The following is a 21,551-nucleotide window of genomic DNA, read 5'->3' on the forward strand; positions in this document are numbered from 1 at the left end:
GGAAATGGGAAGAACTATTGTTCATGCTGACTCCATTCTGTGTGCTGGAACAACTGTTGTTTGTACAAATCTTGTTCTGATAAAGCTATACGGCTGCTTTCTCTCCTATTTCTGTTCTGCATGTGGGATGCAAGGGGGGAGCGAGAGAGAGTGTGTATGAGTATGTGTGTCATGAGCAGCTGTATCAGGGAAGAGAGGCGGGCGGGGGAGTGATTAGGAGAGATACGCTGGAGACATAAGAAAAAACGTACCTGCCACCCTCCAGCATCGCCAGAGACTGCCAGTGCCAGCCAAACCCACATGCATAGCCCAACACTGCTCCTCAAGCCTGTCACCACCTTGTCCAGGTCCCCAAGACTCGATTTTCAACCCGTTTTATTTTTCACGGTTTTTAGAGGCTGGCAGGAGTGTATGCATGATAAATCATGCACAGCAGTGTTTATACTGTTCAGGGCTTATTCTCAAGAACGTGTGATAAGCATTGCAAAAGTTACTTAACGCAACTTCCAACATCGCAGTCTATTGCGGGAAAGTTATGCCGCGTTAACCAAGCATTCTCAACACAGCGTTACCATGCAATAGGCTCCAGATAATGCGCCAACTGACCGCGTTAAAATCAACGCCACGCAGAACGCAATGCAAAACGTGAAAGCAGAAAAAGCCGCGATGAGGCCAATCACGATACTGAAATCAGCGAAAACCAGCAACAGGTCTGCAATTCACACGGGTCATGCGGGAAAAATCACCATAAAAGTAGAAAAAACTGACAAACAAATGCCAAACAACAGCAAAGCACAATGGATGTTGCCGGAGCAATTACTGCAGAGATACAGAATACCACAAGCCCCCCGGAGGACCTGCCTGGGACCTCGGGGTCAGGTAAGGAAAAGGGGAAGAAGCGCTTCAGTCCAGTGTAAAACAGAATCCTGATAACGGAGGTGGTCGAACACCATCAAAAACTGTTCGTCACCTCCACTGTGTCATTGGCAACCAAAAATGGACTATGGCAGTCCATCGTGGACAAGGTGAATGCAGTCGGAGTGCTGTTGAGGACAATGGAAGAGGTCAAGAGTTGCTGGAATGACGTAAAGCGCAAAACCAAGATGAAACTCGCCAACAACCGGAAGGCAGCAATGCAGACTGGAGGTGGGAGTCCTGCACCACAGGAGGAGCTGGACAATATGGAGGAAATGGTGTCCACAGTCATCAGTGGGGAGACGGTGACTGGATTCGGGGGACCGGACACCGTTCAACATGACAGGACACAACAGCAACAGGGTGAGTAACGACCAGGGTCTGGGGGGACTGGGGGAGATGGGCACAATGGCACACATGCACAATTGAGCTGAGCACATCTGCGGAAAAACCATGCCCCAGACCTCAACTCCCACCAAGAGACCAATGCACACAAGTATGCAACATCTCAGCACTGTATAAGCACAGAAGTCAAAGGCACACTGCAGAAAAGGGATAAGGGGCAGCAAAACAGAGCAGCAGGGGCCACACCCCCAAAATGCAGCACACACACATGACATTCAGAGCACAGCAACGCTGACAACAATGTGGCACAAACCGTAACACGTCCACAACAGAACACAGGACACAACTGGTGCTGACTGGGTGTAGACAGTGGCCAATCACAAGTGGCATTGCAGGGTAATGTGAGATGACTATATACAAGTGCAAATACAAGCACGTCTGTTGTCGAACTGTCAACTGTCCCCCTTCAAATAGGCAGCTCCTCACAAACAGCAACGATGTACACAGTCATGCAGTCTGTATGTAAAAATGTACAATGTGATAACACACATGTGAACACATCGTTAAACTGCATCTCCCCTTCACATTTCAGAGGAAAAATCAACACCTCTTGCAGAGCAGCCCGTACCTCTCTTCTCTGATGATGAAGAGGACCACCACAGCTTCGACTATGACGCCCACAAAGAGTTAATTGACAGCCTCAGCAGCCCACCTCCAGAAGCAGAGCAGCCCAGCTGCAATGGGGACACCCCACCCCCTGCACAGACCACACAGCAGACAGCACCCACCACCATGGCTGCCTGCCAGGACTCCCACGAAGAACAGATGTCCTTCCAACACCATTTGTTGGGATGCCAGGAGCAGCTGGCTGAACAGGTGTGGTGATATTCGACTGCATGGCAGACAAACTAGATGCCATACGTGGGTGTCTAAGTCCCATCAGGGACCACTCACAGTCCCTAACGGACACCCAAAGTCCGCTCTATGCTCTCCAACTAACCATGGCTGACATTACCAGAGTCCTGACTCAGAGACAAGAATGATTGACTAGTCAGAGTGGCTCTATCGAGCTCGCCAAGGAGGCGGGAAACATGTAGAGGCTCATGGAGACCATGGAGAGGGCCAATGCGGAAAGAGTGGCTGCCACGGCTGCACACCAGTGAGTGGTAGCTGGGTTCCTCAATTACCTCAAAACCATCCTCATGGCATTGCTGCCACAAGGCCTGGTGCTGAGGCAAGCTGTTGCTACCACTACATCCACATCTCCGCCCCCTGAAGTGACAGTGCCACACATTGCGGCAGACATTCCACCTCCGGCCCCTGAGGTGTCACTGCCACACAGTGCTGGAGAAAGGCCAGCACCACCAACACGTGAGGCACATGGAAAAGCAAAGGATGAAGATGTGGATGAATCTGCCATTGTGGTAAGAAGAACGCAGTAGCATTCTTCGCCGCCATATGGCTGGTTTCAGCTTGGTTCTGCCCTCTGCATTGTCACCTTCCACTGTCGCCCGGTACACTCTGCGACACTCACCTTGGACCTTGCAATGGACTGCCATATTCTGTATGATCATTGATGACACAGCAAACAGACAGCCAACTGAACTCTTCCTCTTCCTTTGGATTTGTCATTCCCTGAAGGACTCTGGCTGGCCCTCCATGGGCCAACATTGTAAAGTGGGGTGTGCATGGCCCTGTCCTGCTCCAGATGCAACACTCCACTGAAAGTGCATTAAACATTCCGAATCACACAGATGTGTTGTGTCTATAGTCTTTCAAGTGTAGTAGTATTGATGAATGTTGGGTCAGTGAATTCCCCCTACTTCCATGTGGCTCATGTCGTTGGACTTGGGTCACGGGGTGACACATTGCCGAATGTTGTCCAGGTGGCGCCGACGCAACAACAGCGACACGCGCATTAGTTACTTCCTTGCCCAGCCCTGTACGGAACCACGCCCAGAGCCCCGGGTTCATTGTCCATAACCCTTACGCTGGACTGGCATATGCCAGGTCAGCCCACTGCTCTTACGCTCAAGGGGGGGACAACAACACTACATGTGCCAGGACTTCCCTGTGGTGATCTGCTGCTCACAGGTCTAGTTGTCAGCATGCTATGGCCACTCCCTCATGGCTGGTATACACCCACACCACACCCATCCAGCACACGCGTCACAGCACGTGCCCCTGCCAATAAAAAGAGCCAGGCGCACATACTCAATGCCATTTCCGACCTCTTTCGGCATGTATTCATGTGGTGTGCATGTAGGCATGGTGGCCCAGGAGCCTGCGACATCACATTCCGCATGCCCGGAAGTGACATGACGGAAGTGACATGACGGCGTCATTCACACAGTAGGACGCGGACTGATGCGAACACGGAGAGCAGCCGACCGTGCCCCTCCGTCTATACTTTAGATACCACGGGCCATTGTGCCACAAAGTTTCAGAGTGAAGGTCCTCTGTCTGTTTACCGGAACTGTCATCCTTCCTTGTCTTGAGAAAGACCCGCTGCGACCACCCACAGGGGTGCATGAGGGTCGAAACGTCGACGCATCTATAGGTCCAGACTCACCAGGATACTCACAACAATCTTAGGAATCCTTGGTTGATAATCAGCATCTGGCCATTGAAAACAATCTTGTATATATGTATATGTATTAATCCCTTCACACTGTATATATGTCGCCACACCCATTGAGCACCACTTCACAAAAAGTCACAAATAAATATATATTTTTTGCATGTCTGTATGACGGTCTTGTCATGTATTGAAAACCTATCCTTGAATGTAGTAATTCGGATATTTTTTTTAAGTATTTGTTATAATTTTCATAATATAACAAGTTGAACTTATGACATTGTCTTTTGAGCATTTATTTCTCAAAGTGCACATTGTGTATCAGAGAGCTATCTTTCGTTTGTCTACATTTATGAGCATTGTTCAATTTATCTGTCTTACCCAACAGAACCATTGTTTGTTTAACTATGACGGCTTCCGCAGCATGATACCCAATCAAAGAGGGTCCATGACTAGTGGGGCACAGACTTGGTGGCACCGGATGCACTGCGGCAGGCACAGGCACACTGCCACGGAAAGGTGACTTTCGGTGCACTGAGGTAGGGTCACCTTAAGTGCTGTGCAGGTGTACAGCTTGAGATGATGCCCCGTCCTGGTGGTCCGGACGGCTCAAGTTTTGTGTTCCCTGCTAGATTGCAGTGTAGGCCTGAGCCAGCGGGCAGTGCGGGCCTACTGCCTAGTGGCGTCGCCTCCTGGATCACAGAGTTAGTGGCACCTATGAGGCTGAGAGGGTGTGCAGCCTGCGATGATGCCGGTGCACTGGTATGTCCTCTTCCATGGAGAAATCAAGACCCAGCACCAAATGTGAGACCTGGGAGCCTGCGGAGTAGAGCTGTTTGATGTGGAGGGTGACATGTCTGGGGGCCCCAGGCTTGCATTGGCACATGGTGGGCCCACATTTCTACACGCCGATGGCGGAAGGGGAGCAGTGAGGCCTGGGTGTGCTGGGGCGGGCATGCTCTGCTTGGCGGCACGAGGGGCTGGGGTGCAGCTGCTTCGGTGCGCAGGGGCAGGCATGCACCGCTGGGCGGCAGGAGGGCGGGGTGCAGCTGCTTGGGTGTGCAGGGGCAGACAGGCGATGATGTTGCGTGCAATTGTATGTACTGTGCCATTCATGTAGCTAGACTCTGTTTCAGATGATGGATATGTTTCAGATGTGGGGCCTGGTGAACTGCACTACCCACTGGCACGTGGTGGAAGACACACCAGTGGCAGCAGGTGAGCAGTGTGGCCTGGGTGAGCAGAGTCGCCACTCTCTCTCCCTGCCCATCTCTTCTGTTATCTATGTCTCTCTCCCCCTCTCTGTCCGTCTATCTCTCTCTCCCCCTCTCTGTCCGTCTATGTCTCTCGCCCCATTTCTGTCCGTCTATCTCTCTCTCTCCCCCTCTCTGTCCGTCTATCTCTCTCTCTATCCCTCGCTCTCTCTCTGTCCGTTGATGTGTGCAGGACACAACTTCTCATCATGATTTTTGTCTTGCAGGCTGTGCCATACAGATTGTCCTGAGGGGTGCCGCCATGTGTCTTCATTTCTGTTCTGTGTTTGTTTTAATAAATTTTCATTTGTTGCTTCGAAGGTGAATGTGTGATGCTCATTTTGTGTTGACACATGCATGTAACCAGATGTGATTGTGCGACATCGGGCAGAATATTTGGTACATAATTCCGTGTAGTTGATGTGGCATGTCTTTGTCTGGGAGGGGACGGGAGGGGGTTCCTGGGGGTGATGGCGGTGGGTGTTGTGGTCCTGTTGGGGCTTCCAGCTGCATGATGAGTGTCTCCATGGCTTCTGTTGTCCTTCAGGTGTGGCCCTGGCCTGGGCTCCCTTTTGTGGTGCAGGCTATGGTCCCACTTTACACCAGGTCAGAGCAGGTGTTAGTTTCCTGCTGCTAACGTGCCTTATCGCATGTTTTGTGTTCTTATCGTCAATCTGTCTGGTCATTGAGAATGTTGCGGAGTGGTGTTGTTGCGGCTTTTTGCTCGGGAATGCCTACTCTGCATCTCATTAGCGATAGTTGCAGGGCTCATCGGTTGCAATGTTTTTTGCGGCTGCTATCGCAGGGAAACTGGCGCTATGAGCCGTTGGCACCAGCTTGTGAATGGGGCAATACATTTCTCGCGACTTTGGCTGCGATAAACTGCTGTTAACTCGGTGATAGCTCTTTGAGAATATGCCCCTACTTCGTGTTGTACGTGTTGTGAGTTTGTAAGCTCGCGCCTTGCCCTTGAGTCTGCTGTGTGTGGAATAATGGTGCTCGAGAGAACGTTTTCACAGCATCAAAGAACAGCTATTGCTTTATCAAGCTTGTAGGGCGAAATGTGACCTAAGTGCCAACGCTCCCAATTCTGGGGTTAGGAGATTTGGTCCGAGTGCCGGCCTTGATTACACACTGTGATTCTCTGCCTATACGTTTTTTTTTTTATTTAATCCTCTTCCTCTGTAAAGCCTTCTAATTCCCTTTAGTTCAAGTTGGCGCTATATAATACTGCAAAAACATGACGATTAACACAAACTTGTGATTCTTCAAACTCTACCACCACCGTTGTGTTTAGTTATAACCTGCTTCTGTGCGTGATTCTGTTATTTTCATTTGATCTTGGTCGCCTAGGCCCTAGGGGCATAAGAGGCCTTTCCAGTCCCATCGGTGCAGAATCCACAGGTTCAGTGAGCGCTCAATCCATGTCCCGCCCTGATTGATGCGTGTTTTAGCCCCGCCCACCCTGGAAAGAGGGAACAGGCGATTCAGTACGTCTGGCCTCGGCCTCTTCGACGCTGGTCCAGTTTCCATTTCCTCACCCCGATCGATGCGTGTGTGATTGTGAATGGGCCCCTGGAGCAGCGCCCGGACGTTCTAAAGCGCCGTTAGCATCGCGTCAATCTATAAAGGGGAAGCTATTCAGACGACTGATGCACCAGCAGCGTAAACATTACATTGATCGCTTCGCCCCTCATGTCGCACGCAGAATGAATTACAAGAGCCAATTTTCATAAATATGGTTGAACAGTTTCGTAGCTGGAAAAAACTCTCTAGTCATGTTGGCCCGTTACCTACTTTTCTTAGTTCGCAGTTTAAACAATTTCAATAAACATGAGTTGGTTGAAGGGCTACTCTTGATGCTTTTGTTTTGTGGAAAGGGCTGCTTTATTGGAAGCAAACAGAACTCACAAACACTAATAATCCTTCAGTTTCGCCACTAAACTCTTACCTATCCGCCCCACTTAAACATCACCCACCCCAAGACTCTATTGCCTCCAATCCCCTTTAACTTCCAACACTTTAACATGTTTATATGAGAATTCCTGCTTCCTATTATTTATGCCTGTTTCCTCACAGACGTCCTCTCCAGCCCCTCCACTCTAGGCCCAGGCTGTCGCCTGTTCCATCTTTCATCTGCTCGCAATTGCTGGGCTCTGACTGTTTCCTGTTTCATTACAGATTCTTTCCTGTACTTCTCTCCTCCAAACCTTCCTATATATGACCCTCCCTTACCCTCAGCTCTCTCTCTCAACCACTTGGAAAGCCTCTTCCAAGGTGTTTTTAGGTCTGGCCTGTGACAGCATAAGCTCTGTCGCCAGGGCACAAGTCCTAAAAAAAGAAGTGGGGGGACGCTGACGTCACGACAGGAAGTGAAATCATGAAAGGTGGCTTGCACAATCAGACCCATTGCCTCCCCTCGCTCACCCCTTAGATGCGATTGCATCAGAGAAGCCAGCGCGTGAGCAGCGTTCGGAGTGAGCTCCGATCTCGCCCCAGAGAGGCCAAAGAGTGAATGTGTGGCTCTATTTGCTCCAGGTATCGAGCGCCCGGTAAAATAAGTGGGGGATACTTCCACTCGTGTGGTACCCCGACCCGAGCCCTGTCTGTCGCTTGCAAGATCTTTTGTTAACTTAAACTTAAAGTGGTCATAGAGCCCACCCATTATTTACCATTGGTTAGCTTCATCATCACTCTCACGTCCTTGCTTCTCATTGGTGAGCATGAGTCAGTTTCACTTTCTCATTTTGTGTGTCAGTCTGTTCCAGGGAGCTTGAAGTAATTACTGATTTAAGTCTTTAGTACTGTCCTGCTGCTCGTGCTCAGTTGGAGGCACAGTGACACTGTAGCCACGGACTTATTTAAATGTTTAAAAAATAAATATTTAAATACATTCTTTGTTTTCCAAATACAATCTATACTACAATATTGCTTTTAGATCTTTCAGCGTGACACGTACCCCTGGACTTATTTACCTTTTAAAAGCAGTTCCTTTTTTTCCCAACGTCCAAATACACTTTGTTCATTTTCCCAACGTAATCTTTACTACAACATTATTTTTTATTACTCCAGTGCCACAGACAGTTTAAATAATTTTCTTTCATTTCAACATGTAACTTTACTTTTAAATTAAGGCAGTTTCCACATCTGCACGCTATTCTCTTCTGTGCTTCTTCTCTAAGCTAACCATGTTGCCATGGAAAACTATTCGTGCCATACCACACCATGCAATGACATACCATACCATACTGGGTTATACCATAGTATACAATGACAGGTCATAAAATACCACCTCATACCATACCATAATACACTTTAAAATGGCAGCCCATACCATATCATACTGTACAATAACAGACCATACCATGCCACACTATTCAATGACAGACCATGTCATACCATATCGTTCCACGCTCCCTTCGCTACCTCAATTATCTCCTATTAGGCGATTTGAATTTTCACCTGGACTCTCCTTCCTCCCCGGAGGCTTGGGCTTTGCTGGATGCCCTGAACCTCGCCCAGCTTTCCCAACATGTGCGACTCCCATCGCATTCGGGAGGCCACATCATTGATGTGGTTTGTGCCAATTTTCCTATACTTCTTAGAGATCCAGAGCCCATTACCTGGTCGGACCACTTTTTGATTAGATTTTAGATTTTCCTGGGAGAACATTAGGCATGGCAGGCATACTACAGGTGCCCCCGGCTTACAAACCAAGAAGGTAAATCTCCACGCACTTTCGGAGTTCCTGGGTCAGTCCGGCCCCTCGCCCGCCCCTGATGTAGAAGGGGCGGTGGCCAACTTTGATCAGTGGATCAGTCAGGGTGTTAGCGCTGGTGTCAAGGGTCAGCGGGGCAACACCAGGCGCTCCTGTCCCTCGCAGCCCTGGTATACAGACACTCTTAGGGACCTGAAACAGGGCTGCAAAAAGCTGGAGCTCGCCTGGCGTCAGAATTATTGCACCTCAACCAAGGCGGCTCTACGCACTGCCCAGAGAGAGTATTACTCGGCCATTCAAAAGGCTAAGAGCGATCATTTTGCTGGGAGGAATATGCTGTCCCGCAATAACAGCAAGGAGATCTTTGCGATTGTACGAAGTTTTCTCTCTCCCTGCGCTGAGCAAGGCAATCTTCATGCATCTAATGAATGGTGCGTGGAACGTTCGTCCTTTTTTATCGATAAAATAGCTAAGATTCAGGAAAGTGTGGGCCCGGCGGCCGGACCCCCTGAAATCCATCTCCCCACGCTCGGGGTTAACCGTCGAGTTGGTTCGGCTACACTTATGTCATTTCTACCCAATACTGAGTCAGACGTGCGGGCCCTTCTGAAGGCCCTTAAATCAGGTTCCCCTGTGGACCCCTGTGCTGCGCGGGTCTTAGCGGGGGTAGCTGAGGTAGTCTGCCCAGCAGTAGTGGATATGGTTAACCGCTCCCTTCAGTCGGGGTGTGTCCCTATGAAATGGAAATGTGCTAAACTTCTGCCCCTCTTGAAGAAACCTACTCTAGACCCCCTGCAGCAGGCTAACTATCGTCCCATTTTGCTACTTCCAGCACTTGCGAAAGTTTGTGAAAAAGTGGTCTTCCGGCAGCTCGAGGCCTTTGTAGAATCATCTGGGGCTCTCCACCCTGCGCAATCAGGCTTCAGATCCGCCTACAGTACAGAGACCGCTCTGGTGGAAATGTCGGAGGCTATCAGAGAGTGTCTGGATGGGGTGGCAGGGCTGCCCTCATATTACTCGACCTCTCTGCGGCCTTCGACACCGTGCCCCACCAGAGGCTCCTGGACAGACTGGCGGCGGTAGGCATTTCAGGGCAGGCATGGCAATGGATTGCATCCTTCTTGGACTCTCATTCACAACAGGTGTGCATGGCCTCTTGCTCCTCGATGGTCAGGAATTTGGAGACGGGGGTCCTTCAGGGGTCGACCCTTAGCCCCCTCCTCTTTAATATCTACCTGACACCGCTGGTCCATCTGGCGGAGGAGCTGGGAGCCAAGGTGATTGCGTACGCTGATGATACGCAGCTACTGTTCACCTGGAATGATGCTATCCTGGACACTGGCAGGGCTCAACGATGCCTAGCAGCGGTGTTCCGATGGCTGGCCAGGGCTTCCCTCAAATGCAACGAGGCTAAATCAGAGATCCTCCTCTATGGCCAATTCCCGGAGGACTTTAGGACCCGGGTGTGGCTACCGGGCTTCCCTTGCCCGGCACCTAAATCAGGTCCTGTAAAGAACCTGGGTATTTGGTTCAATGAGGATCTCAGCTTCTCGGACCACATAAAAAAGCTTACGGGCATGTGTTTTGGGACCCTTAAAATGCTAAAGAAATGGTCACCCGTGCATGATTGTGTCTAGATTAGACCATGCGAATGCTCTGTTCATAGGTCTTCCAGCCTACCTGCTGGATAAGCTCCAAATTATTCAAAATGCAGCAGCTAGGCTTCTCTTTAATGCCCCCACACGCTCCAGCGCGCGCCCTTACCTGCTAGAGTTGCACTGGCTTCCGGTGGCCCAGAGGGTGCAGTTCAAGGCTATGACGCTGGCTCATAGAGCATTGCACGGTCGGGGCCCCATGTATCTTCAGAAACGCTTTGCACTCTATGTGCCCAACCGGCACCTGCGCTCTGCAGCCCAACGCAGAATGGTGGTCCTACGCTTCCGCAAGGTCCGACTGGGAGGCAAATCCATTTCTGTCAAAGCGGCGGAGGCCTGGAACCTACTGCCAGTGGGGCTTCAACATATTTCTGTGTTCCAGACCTTCAAGAAGCAGCTCAAAACACACATGTTCAGCTCGGTGCTCTAATTTCCCAATTCCCCATCTGCTCTCTTCTCTGCGCCAGGACACTCCAGAGTAACAGTGCCCGTTACAAAAAACACTATAACATAACATACCCGTACCATACCATACCATGACAGGCTACACCATACTATACCATGTTATATAGTTAAAGGCTGTATCATATCATACCATACTATCCAATGACAGGCCATACCATACCATACCATACCATACCATAGAAAGACAGGTCATACCATATCATACTATAAAATGACATGCCATACTATACCATACAATGATGGGCAATACCATACCATATTATACTATAAAATTAATCAATCAATTAATCAATCAGCAGATTTGTATAGCGTGCTACTCACCCGCTAGGGTCTCAAGGCGCTGGGGGGAGGGGGGGGGGGGGGGAGTCGCTACTGCTCGAACAGCCAGGTCTTGAGTTGTTTCCTGAAGGAGAGATGGTCCTGGGTCAGCCGTAGGTGGGTGGGGAGGGAGTTCCAAGTCTTGGCCGCCAGGTAGGAGAAGGATCTTCCTCCGGCGGTAGTTCTGCGAATACATGGTACGGTGGCGAGGGCGAGGCTGGCGGATCGGAGCTGGCGGGTGGGTGTGTAGAATGTGAGGAGGCTGTTGAGGTATTTGGGGTCCATGTCGTGGAGAGCCTTGTGTGCGTTGGTGAAGAGTCTGAACGTGATCCTCTTGCTGACGGGTAGCCAGTGCAGGTCTCTCAAATGGGCAGATATGTGGCTGTGACGGGGGATGTCCACGATGAGTCGTGCAGAAGCGTTCTGTATGCGCTGGAGTCTTTTCTGGAGTTTGGCTGTGGTTCCTGTGTAGAGGGTGTTCCCGTAGTCCAGTCGGCTGGTGATGAGGGCCTGGGTGACCGTCTTCCTGGTTTCGGTTGGGATCCACCTGAAGAGCTTTCGAAGCATGTGCAGGATGTTGAAACAGGATGACGAGACAGCGTTGACTTGCTTGGTCATTGTGAGGGAGGAGTCCAGGATGAAACCCAGGTTGCGTGCGTGGTCAGTTGTCTTGGGGGCGGTGCCCAGGGCCCAGGGCCACCAGGAGTCGTCCCAGGCAGAGGGGGATGGTCCTAGGATGAGGACTTCCGTCTTGTCCGAGTTCAGTTTCAAACGGCTGAGCTTCATCCATGCCGCGACGTCTTTCATTCCTTAGAGGAGGCTTGATCCGGCGGTGGCGGGGTCGTTGGAGAGGGAGAGGATTAGCTGGGTGTCGTCGGCGTATGAGATGATGTTTAGGTTGTGTTGGCGTGCGATGGCTGCAAGGGGGCTCATGTAGATGTTGAAGAGGGTGGGGTTGAGCGAGATTCCTTGCGGCGCACCGCAGATGACTTCGTGGCCGTGGATCAGTGGGGGGGAGGCGGACTCTCTGAGTTCTTCCGGCGAGGAACGAGATGATCCACTCCAGGGCCTTCCCTTGGATTCCAGTGTTGCTGAGGCCCTGTATTAGTGTGCGGTGGCATACGGTGTCGAATGCTGCTGAGAGGTCCAGGAGGATGAGGGCAGCTGTTTCCCCTTTGTCGAGCAGAGACCTGATGTCGTTGGTGGCTGCGATGAGGGCGGTCTCAGTGCTGTGGTTTGCTCGGAAGCCGGACTGCGAGGGGTCAAGGGATCCGTTAGACTTGAGGAAGGCAGAGAGTTGTTTGTTGACGGTCTTCTCGATGACTTTGGCAGGAAAAGGGAGGACCGAGATGGGCCGGAAGTTCTTGAGGTCCGTGGGGTCTGCGCTGGGTTTCTTCAGGAGGGCGCTGCGCTCGGCATGTTTCCAGCTCTCCGGGAAGGTGGCGGATGCAAAAGAGTTGCTGATTATGTCCCGGAGTTGGGGTGCGATGATGGAGTCGTCTTTGTTGAAGATGTGGTGTGGGCAGGGGTAGGTTGGGGAGCCGGAGTGGATGGTGTTCATCATGCGGGTGGTGTCTTCGGTGCTGACCGGGTTCCAGGGGCACAGGGTGGTTGTGGGGGGGTGCTGGTTTGGTGGTCGGGTGCGTGGTCTGTGCGCCAAAGCTGTTGTGTATGTCGGCGATCTTGCAGTGAAAGAACGAGGTGAGTGAGTCGCAGAGGTCTTGCGAGGGTGTGATGTCGTTGTTGCTGGCGCTGGGGTTGGAGAACTCTTTAACAATGCTGAAGAGTTCCTTGCTGTTGTGGGTGTTGTTGTCCAGACGTTCTTTGAATGTTGTCCTTTTGGTGGTGCGGATCAGCTGGTGGCGTTTGCGGGTGGCGTTCTTGAGGGCTGTCATGTTTTCTGTTATCTGGTCGTGGCGCCAGGCTTTCTCGAGCGTGCGGCAGGTTTTCTTGGAGTTTTTGAGGTCGTTGGTGAACCATGAGGCTTTCTTGATGCTGAATCTGCTGGGAGGGTTCTTCAGTGGTGCGAGGTCGTCGGCGCAGTTGGTGAGTCACTGTGTGAGGTTGCGGACTGCTTCGTTGGGGTCCCTCGTGTTGGTGGGAGGGTTCTGGCTGAGGGAGGTGGTGAGTTGGTCAGCTGTGATCTTGCTCCAGCTTCTGCGAGGACCCTGTTGCGGGTGGTAGTGGGTCGTGGCTCTCCTGAAGTTGAAGTGGACGCAGCTGTGATCAGTCCAGTGTAGTCCGGTGGAGTGGCTGAAGGCGATGTGCTTGCTGGCTGAGAAGATGGTGTCTAGCGTGTGGCCGGCGTAGTGGGTGGGGGTGTTCACCAGTTGCTTGAGTCCGAGGTTGGCGAGGTTGTCCAGCAGGGCGGTGGTGTTGCTGTCATTGTTGTTCTCCAGGTGAAAGTTGAGGTCCCCTAGGAGGATGTAGTCTGAGGAGGTAAGGGCGTGTTGGCTGATGAAGTCTGCGATGGCTTCACTGAATTGTGTGCGTGGTCCCAGTGGTCTGTAGATGATAGTGCCTCTGAAGGTGGTCTTGGGGTCGGTGTGTATCTGGAAGTGAAGGTGCTCGGCGGCGGTGAGGGTGTCGTCGAAGTTGGTCGTGATTCGGATGGTGTTTCTGTGGAAATTATGCGCCATAGCATGCCATACCATACTATACAATCACAGTCCAGCCCATACCATACAATAGCCGACTATAATACCAAACCATATCATACTATATGGTAACAGGCCATACCATATTATATAATGACACACCATACAATACAGTGCCATATTATACTATACAATGACAATGCATACCATACCATGCATACTGTACCATACCGAACGAAATAATGACAGATCATACCACAGCATGCCAAACCATGCCATACCATACCATACAACACAAAATGAGATCATACCATACCATTCCATACAATGACAGGCTACACTATACCATTCCATATTATACAGGGACAGGCTGTACCATATTATACCATACTATACAATGACAGACCATACCATACCATACCATACCATACCATACCATACCATACCATACCATACCATACCATACCAAAGAATGATAGGCCATACCATACAACACTATCAAATGTAATGCCATACTATACCATACCATACCATACCATACCATACCATACCATACCATACCATACAATAATGGGCAATACCATACCATATTATACTATACAATGATGGGCCATAGCAAACCATACCATAATATACAATCACAGCCCAGTCCATACCATATAATAACAGGCTATAATGTCATACCATATCATACTATATAGTAACAGGTCATACCATTCTATATAATGATACCCCATACCATACAATTCAATGACATATTATTCTATACAATGACAAGATAAACCATACCATACATACTGTACCACACTAAACAATGGCAGATCATACCATACCATGCCATGCCATACCATGCAAAACAAAAATAGATCATATCATACCATATTATACCATACTATATAATGATGGGCCTTATATACCACACCAGACTATACAATGACAGACCATACCGTACCATACCATATCATACCATAGTATACCATGCTAGTCCATAATAGGCCATACCATACCATACCATTCCATACTTTACAATATCAAATCATACCATACCATACTATAAAATAACAAGTCAGATCCTGCCCTATGATATTATACAACAACACGCCATACCATAATATACAATAGCAAGCCATACCATACTATACAATAACTTAGGCACATACGTTTCACATGGGCTTGCCCAATACATGTTTTAATGTCCCTTCATCAATTCAACTTTTCCTTCCCCACCAATTCTCCAACACTTGTTACGTTATGTGTATTTGTAAAGCACACTATCACCCACAAGGGTATACTGGTGCTGAGCAGGTGTGTTTGTGTACCCCTTTCAACGATAGAGTGGTTAGTTGGAAAACCAGGTCTTCAGCTTCTTGTGGAATTCAAGAAGAGAAGATTCGGCTCTGATGTGGAGGGGAAGGTTGTTCCACACTTTAGGAGAGATGTAAGTGAACACCCATCCTCCTGATGTATGATTTTGTGTATGCATGGGATGTGTGCGAGTAGGAGTCCTACGGAGCTGGGGTGTCTGCAGTGGTTGGTGGAAGAAGACGTGACTGTTCAGATAGGTGGTGCCTGAGTTCCGTAGTGCTCCATCATCTTCACTCAGAAAGGATAAGTGCAGTCCATATTGCTGAAATAACTAGGCCTGGGCGAAATTTCCATTACACCAGCATAATCTCACGCAATTTTACAATACACTTGTTACATGAAATTCCTGAAATTAAGGTACTATGGGGCATATTATCAAGAACTGTGATACAATTATTGCAGCTTTAGCGGCAGGAAACTGCCTCTAAAACTGCGATAATGGGCTTGATAATATGCCCTTGTGAATTCCCATAGCAGCCCAGGTTAACACTAGAACCTGGGCTGCTATGGATATTCACAAGGGCATATTATCAAGCCCATTATCGCCATTTTAGCGGAAGTTTCCTGCCGCTAAAGCGGCAATAATTTTATCGCAGTTCTTGATAATATGCCCCTATGTTACTGTGTGTAATTACACACTGTTTGTAGAAAAGAATAAGGGCAAGCACTCAGGAACAACATGAATGACCTGAAAGCATGTGGCTGCTGTTTGCGCCACTGGTGTTAGTAGACAATTTTTTTGTATGAAATGTATCCTCACATCCAAAATGGAGACAAGGATGCATTTCAAGTTAAAATATAACTTAAGTATGGCTTAACATCTAGAGTGGCTGACTTTGAAGCTGGGTGTTAGAAATGGGGGTCTCTAGTTGGCAATGGTTTGCACCTTGTCCAAGTAGGGACCCTTCCTTCTAGTCAGGATAAGGGAGTTACACTCCTAAAATAACCTCTGCTCACCCTGTTGGGAGTTTACTTTGGCAGGAGCAGTCAGACTTATCTTCAAGGCAGTGTGTAATGTATCTGCACGTAACCAACAGTAATACTGTGTAAGCACTACAAAAGGACACCACACCAGTTTAGAAAAATATCTATTTTTTATACATTTAAGACAAGACAAAAACAATGAAAAATCCACAATACAGTACTTAGAAATCTTCAGTTATCAAAATAAACTTGAAAACAGTTCCTTGAAGTTGATAGCTCCGTCTAGCGCTATCATGGTGCTGTGAACAATAAATCCAAACAGTTCTGGCTGACCGTGGCGTCGGGGCCAGCTACGGTGTCGGGAAGACCCGCAAAACAGTACTTTTAGAAATGCGGGGCGACGGCGACCTCTCGTTGAGCTCTGAAAGCTCAGCCTCCACAGGCGTCGGTTCTGGAGGTGGGTGCAGGAGTCGTCGGGCCCCTGAAGTCACAGCCTTTGCAGATCGAATGCCTCGTGTTTGAAGTCCGGAGCACCGGCATTGGCAGGCGTTGGGTACTGTGGTGCGAAGTGCAGTGGTGCGGCATGTGGTCCCCATAGGTTGCGGTGCAGGCAGCAGCTCGGTGACTGTCGTCCAGCGGCATCAGTGAAACCAGGGCTGCAGTGCGAAGAGATGGGGTGCTCGTCGTGAAGCTTGCAGGTCACGTTGCAAGCAGCGTCGTCATCTTTACTGAAGCTCTAATGTCGGCTGACGAATTGGAGTCTGTGTTGCAGGCGTTGGTAGGCCAAGGCTGCGGTGTGGGATGAGGGCGGTGCGTCGTGTAACTTATGAGCGGTCCCGTCGAACCACGTCGATGTTGACTTGAGGCGGCGGCGTCGGGGATACCAGGGCAAAGATGTGTAGCGAGGCAGTGTGGAGTGTGGTGCACACAGGTCGCGGTGCAAGCAGCGGCTCGGTGGTGGCGTCAGCAGGCGTCACCGGTGAGACCAGTGTTGCAGCGTGGCGTTGAGGCAGTGCCCTCTGCTGTACCTTCAGGACACAGAGTTGGCAGCTGCGTCGTAGATGGCGTCAGGTTGCTTTTTCTTCTGCCGCAGCACAAAACACACAGTCCCCAGTGCTGAGGCCAGAAGAACTTGAAGTCTTTGCTGGAGAAACTCACAAAAAGAGATTGCAGAAAGTTCAAGTCTAGTCCTTTCACTGCCCAAGACAGAAGCAGCCACTGCAGTCCAACACAGCAAAGCACACAGCAAAGTGGTAGTTCCCCCTCATAGCTTTGCCAGCTATTCTTCTTGGCAGTCTTCTTGGTCCAAAAGAGTTCTAAAGTTCTGGGGTCTGGGCCCCAATATTTATACCACCAAATCCTATGTTCTCTGAAGGCAGAGAGTGTCTGTAACCAAAAAAGCAGTTCTGTCCTCACTGGTGCAGCTTCCTGGCAGGGAGTGGAGACTGCATTGTGCAAGGCATACCAGGCCCATTCAGGGGCAAGGAAATCTACTCCTACTACTCTAAATGGAGCCCAGGTCTATTCAGCCCAGCAATGACCCATCAGGCTCTCTGGAGCCACTGCCCCTCTCCAGCCCCTGTTATCCCAAAGCCAGACAGTCAATCCACAACCCCAGCAGAGGCACACAGGATTGCTAAGCAAGAAAATACCTACTTTCTAAAAGTGGAATTTTCTAACACAGAATGTAAAAATAATCTTCACTAAAAGATACATTTTAACAGTCCAGACCTACTAAACTTTATTTTTCTACTTTGTTTTCCCAGGGGTAGTTATGTTCATAAGATGGTATAAACAAACCCCCCATTCTCTCCTATCGGAACAGGCAGCCTTGCAATGGTGAAGAACAACATACACTGTAATTCACCACCAGGACATGCCACACACATCAGTACATGTCCTACCTTTAACATACACATCACTAGCCGTGGAATGGGTGTGACATCCTTTCCGCTGTGGAGAGCCGCCGGTTGTCGCGCACCAGGCCTTCTATTCGATGCTGAGGGCATCACTCCCTTCCCTCAGCTCCGAGCCGACTACGGCCTCCCTGAATCTGGACATCTGCATTACTTACAATTGTGGCATTCGGCCATGCATCCCGACAATAAATCCCAGGCGCAGAGACATCTCACTACGTACGAATGATGGCTAATCACACGGTCCTCAGACAAGAAATTGATCTCAGACCTGGACAAAATACTTCTGTCCCGCTACATGCATACATATCACACAGGCCGTGCGCATTGGGAGAAAGACCTTGGCGGTGACCTTAGCAGTAAGCATGGGCGGAAAATCCGTTTCGCTCGCGGATTTTGCGGATTTTCGGTAAATTCGCAATCCGCGAGATTCGCGAATTTCCCGCAAAATCCGCAAATCCGCGAGCAGCGGATTTGCTCGCACTGTTCGCGTGAGTTCGCGGCTTCCCAGTTCAACCTCGCGCCCCGCGAATAAGCGCTAAATTGCAGAAATACGATTTTAGCAAAACTGAAACTACTTACCAGGTTCAAAAGTTCAAGCTCATCATTAGTAGCCATTTCTTGTAGTGCTTCCTGAGGGGCCCCTCCAGAGTTCAGTTGCCTACTTGCAACTATTATGTGACCCTGCTCTGACCCTCAGAATAGTTACACAAAGGTCCTGAATTACAGCTAAGGCAGACAAGCAGGAGCCAGGCTGGAAGTTCAAATCCAGTGACACATTAATCAGCCCCTAATTCATTATTGTCAGTTGGGGCAGGGCAGGTGTTGTAACTAATTTTGCAACAATGAAAGCACTTAGCAAGTGCAAAAGATCACTAATCAGGAAGCACTAAGGAAGCAGGTGCCAGCTAAAAAAATATTCTGTGACACATTAATCAGCCCCAAATTAATTCAGGTCACTTGAGGCAGGGAAGGTGTGCTTTGCTTTGCCGAAAATAATGTACACTGGACAACCAGAGGGTGCGGTGATGAAACAGAGGGTGGCATGGGTGGGCCAGAGGGTGGCATGAGTAGTCAGAGAGTGGCAGTGGTGACAGAGAGTGGCAGTGATGAAGAAGAGTGTCCCCAACAGGCTGGACACGTAGAAACAACAAGTTCGCAAAACTTGCGACCCGACAGGTAAGTTCGCGTTTTGCGAAATTGTACAAAACCCTCGCGAACTGGCAGAAACCCGCGCGAACACACAAAAAAAAAATCCGCAAATTCGCGAGAATTCGCGGATTTTGCGGATTGCGAGTTCGCAAATCCGCAAAATTCGCGAACGCGAGATTCGCTAAATTCGCCCATGCTTACTTAGCAGCAAAGAGTGGGAGGGAGCATGCTATAGGGCGCATCACACTGCGAGCCATATAGGCCTCACAGAAACATTTACCAAGTTAGAGTACCATTGGTACTACACTCCTGAGAGGCTTCACCAGGCTGATCCTGCACAAAGCCCAGATTGTTGGAGAGGATGTGTGAAGACGGGCACACTAGTTCACCTTTTATGAGAATGTGAACACTTACAACCTTACTGGATGCAAATCCTAGACAAACTTGACAAGTATCTTCACACAGAGCTCCCCGGCTCCCAGAATATGTCCTTCTGGGTGTACCGAACCCGCTTACTTATCCCTTGAAGTCCAGGAGAGGGAGGCAGATAGCAATAGCGCTCGGCACCACCACTCAGAACACACTGTTACACTGGAGGTCCCCCTGGATTCCTGCTCACACAAGGTGGCTTCAGCGGCTGTGGCACATACTAGGTATGGAGAAGATCTCACTTACGGGAAGGGTTCGACATTTGGCAAGCTCTTTCTGACCCTTCTCGCTCAAGATTTCCGGGAGTTGACATGCCCCTGATATCTTCGCCTCTTGCGACTCACCTCACCAGATCCCTCTACCCAGCGGGTCCAACCTTAGGGGTGTCACTTTGAGCTGTGCTGTGACACATTGAGTTTAGTGGAAGTGGGCAGGGTGGGAGGTTCCCTTTTCTGTTTTTGCTTTTTCTGTCCTGTTCTTCCCCCTTTTCTTTAGGTGAGGGGTGGGGGGAACTGTTCCAGTTAATTATTGTTTGCTTTCTTCGTACCTGTAAATACAATGCATGTCCCTGGGCTCTACGCAGCTCGTCATGGCGCACTCTTGCCTGTTGCAGTGCTTCAATAAAAAGATTTAAACACTAACATACACATCGCCCTGCCCACAGATGCACCTTGGGCCTACCTTCGGGGTGAATGACATGTACACAAAGGGAAGGTTGGGGCCTGGCAAGTTGGTGCACTTGCCAGGTCGACATGGCAGTTACAAACTGCGCACAGACTCTGCGGTGGCAGGTCTGAATTACCTTTTCAAGGCTACTTCGTCGGCGGGCTCAAATGGGGGAAGGACAAACGCTGGTCTTTGGAGTAAGTGTGACATTAAGATCACGCTCCCACGACCGTCCCGGGTTTAGAGCATTTCTTTAAATTCAGAAAATGCCCACCTCTCTGTATTACTAGAAAGGTGAATTGGATACTTCCTTTTTATTATTAACATTGACCCCCATTGGGGGTCAAGATCGCTAATAACAAGGGATCCATACCCTGCAGAAGGCCTCATTGACCCATGAGGGCTCATGTGAGAGGCCGAAACATGTTGGTTTTTGCAGCTGGAATATAGAGGCATTTACCCCTCCTACTTATCCCTACATTTATTTTTAATCCTGCCAAGGGGAACCGAGAATAAAGGTAATCATATGGTATCTCCTTGGACAGTTTTAATCTCTTCTCCTGCACCACTTCATGATCCCTTCTTGAGGGAATACTTTTCCCCAGCACTTTATCTTTTTACTCTCCTTGAAACATTCTCCCTCACCACTTTACTCTTTTCCCAAAACAATTGCACTCCGTCCAGTGTGTTGGTTTGCACCTGGATGTCTGCAGCGGCCCAATGATGAAACATGCCACTGCATAGTGGGTGAAGGCAGTATTAAGATTTTTTTTTTCCCTCTGTCTTTTTCTCTCGTTGCACGAGCTAGATGTACTCTGTAGTTAGAACAGGGAGTAGAAACCTGAGGATTCCTAGGGGGCATATTACCAAGCAATAGCGATAATTATCGCTATTGCTTGGTTAGAGACAAAAATTTTCCTTTGAGCTGCGGTGATTTTTATCGCAGATAAACCTTGGTATTACCAAGGTTTATCGCAAATGCGATAAAAATCGGCCACAATGCATGAATATCGCTGAAAAGTCAGCGATATTCATGCATTACCGAGATATTGCTCTTAGCCATGTTATCCACCTCCCATTGGATAACATGGCTAAGAACTGCTCAGGGCAGGTGTTAGCTTTTTGAGATATTCGCGCTTAGCGCGAATATCTCCAAAAGTTGGTAATAGGAGAAAGCGATGTTAGCGACTGTTTCCAGTCGCTAACATCTTGGCATGCCCACTTTGCATGTCATTAGTGATAAATATCACTGACA

Source organism: Lissotriton vulgaris, chromosome 4_1 (assembly GCF_964263255.1).
Source record: "Lissotriton vulgaris chromosome 4_1, aLisVul1.2, whole genome shotgun sequence".
Taxonomy (NCBI): Eukaryota; Metazoa; Chordata; class Amphibia; order Caudata; family Salamandridae; genus Lissotriton; species Lissotriton vulgaris.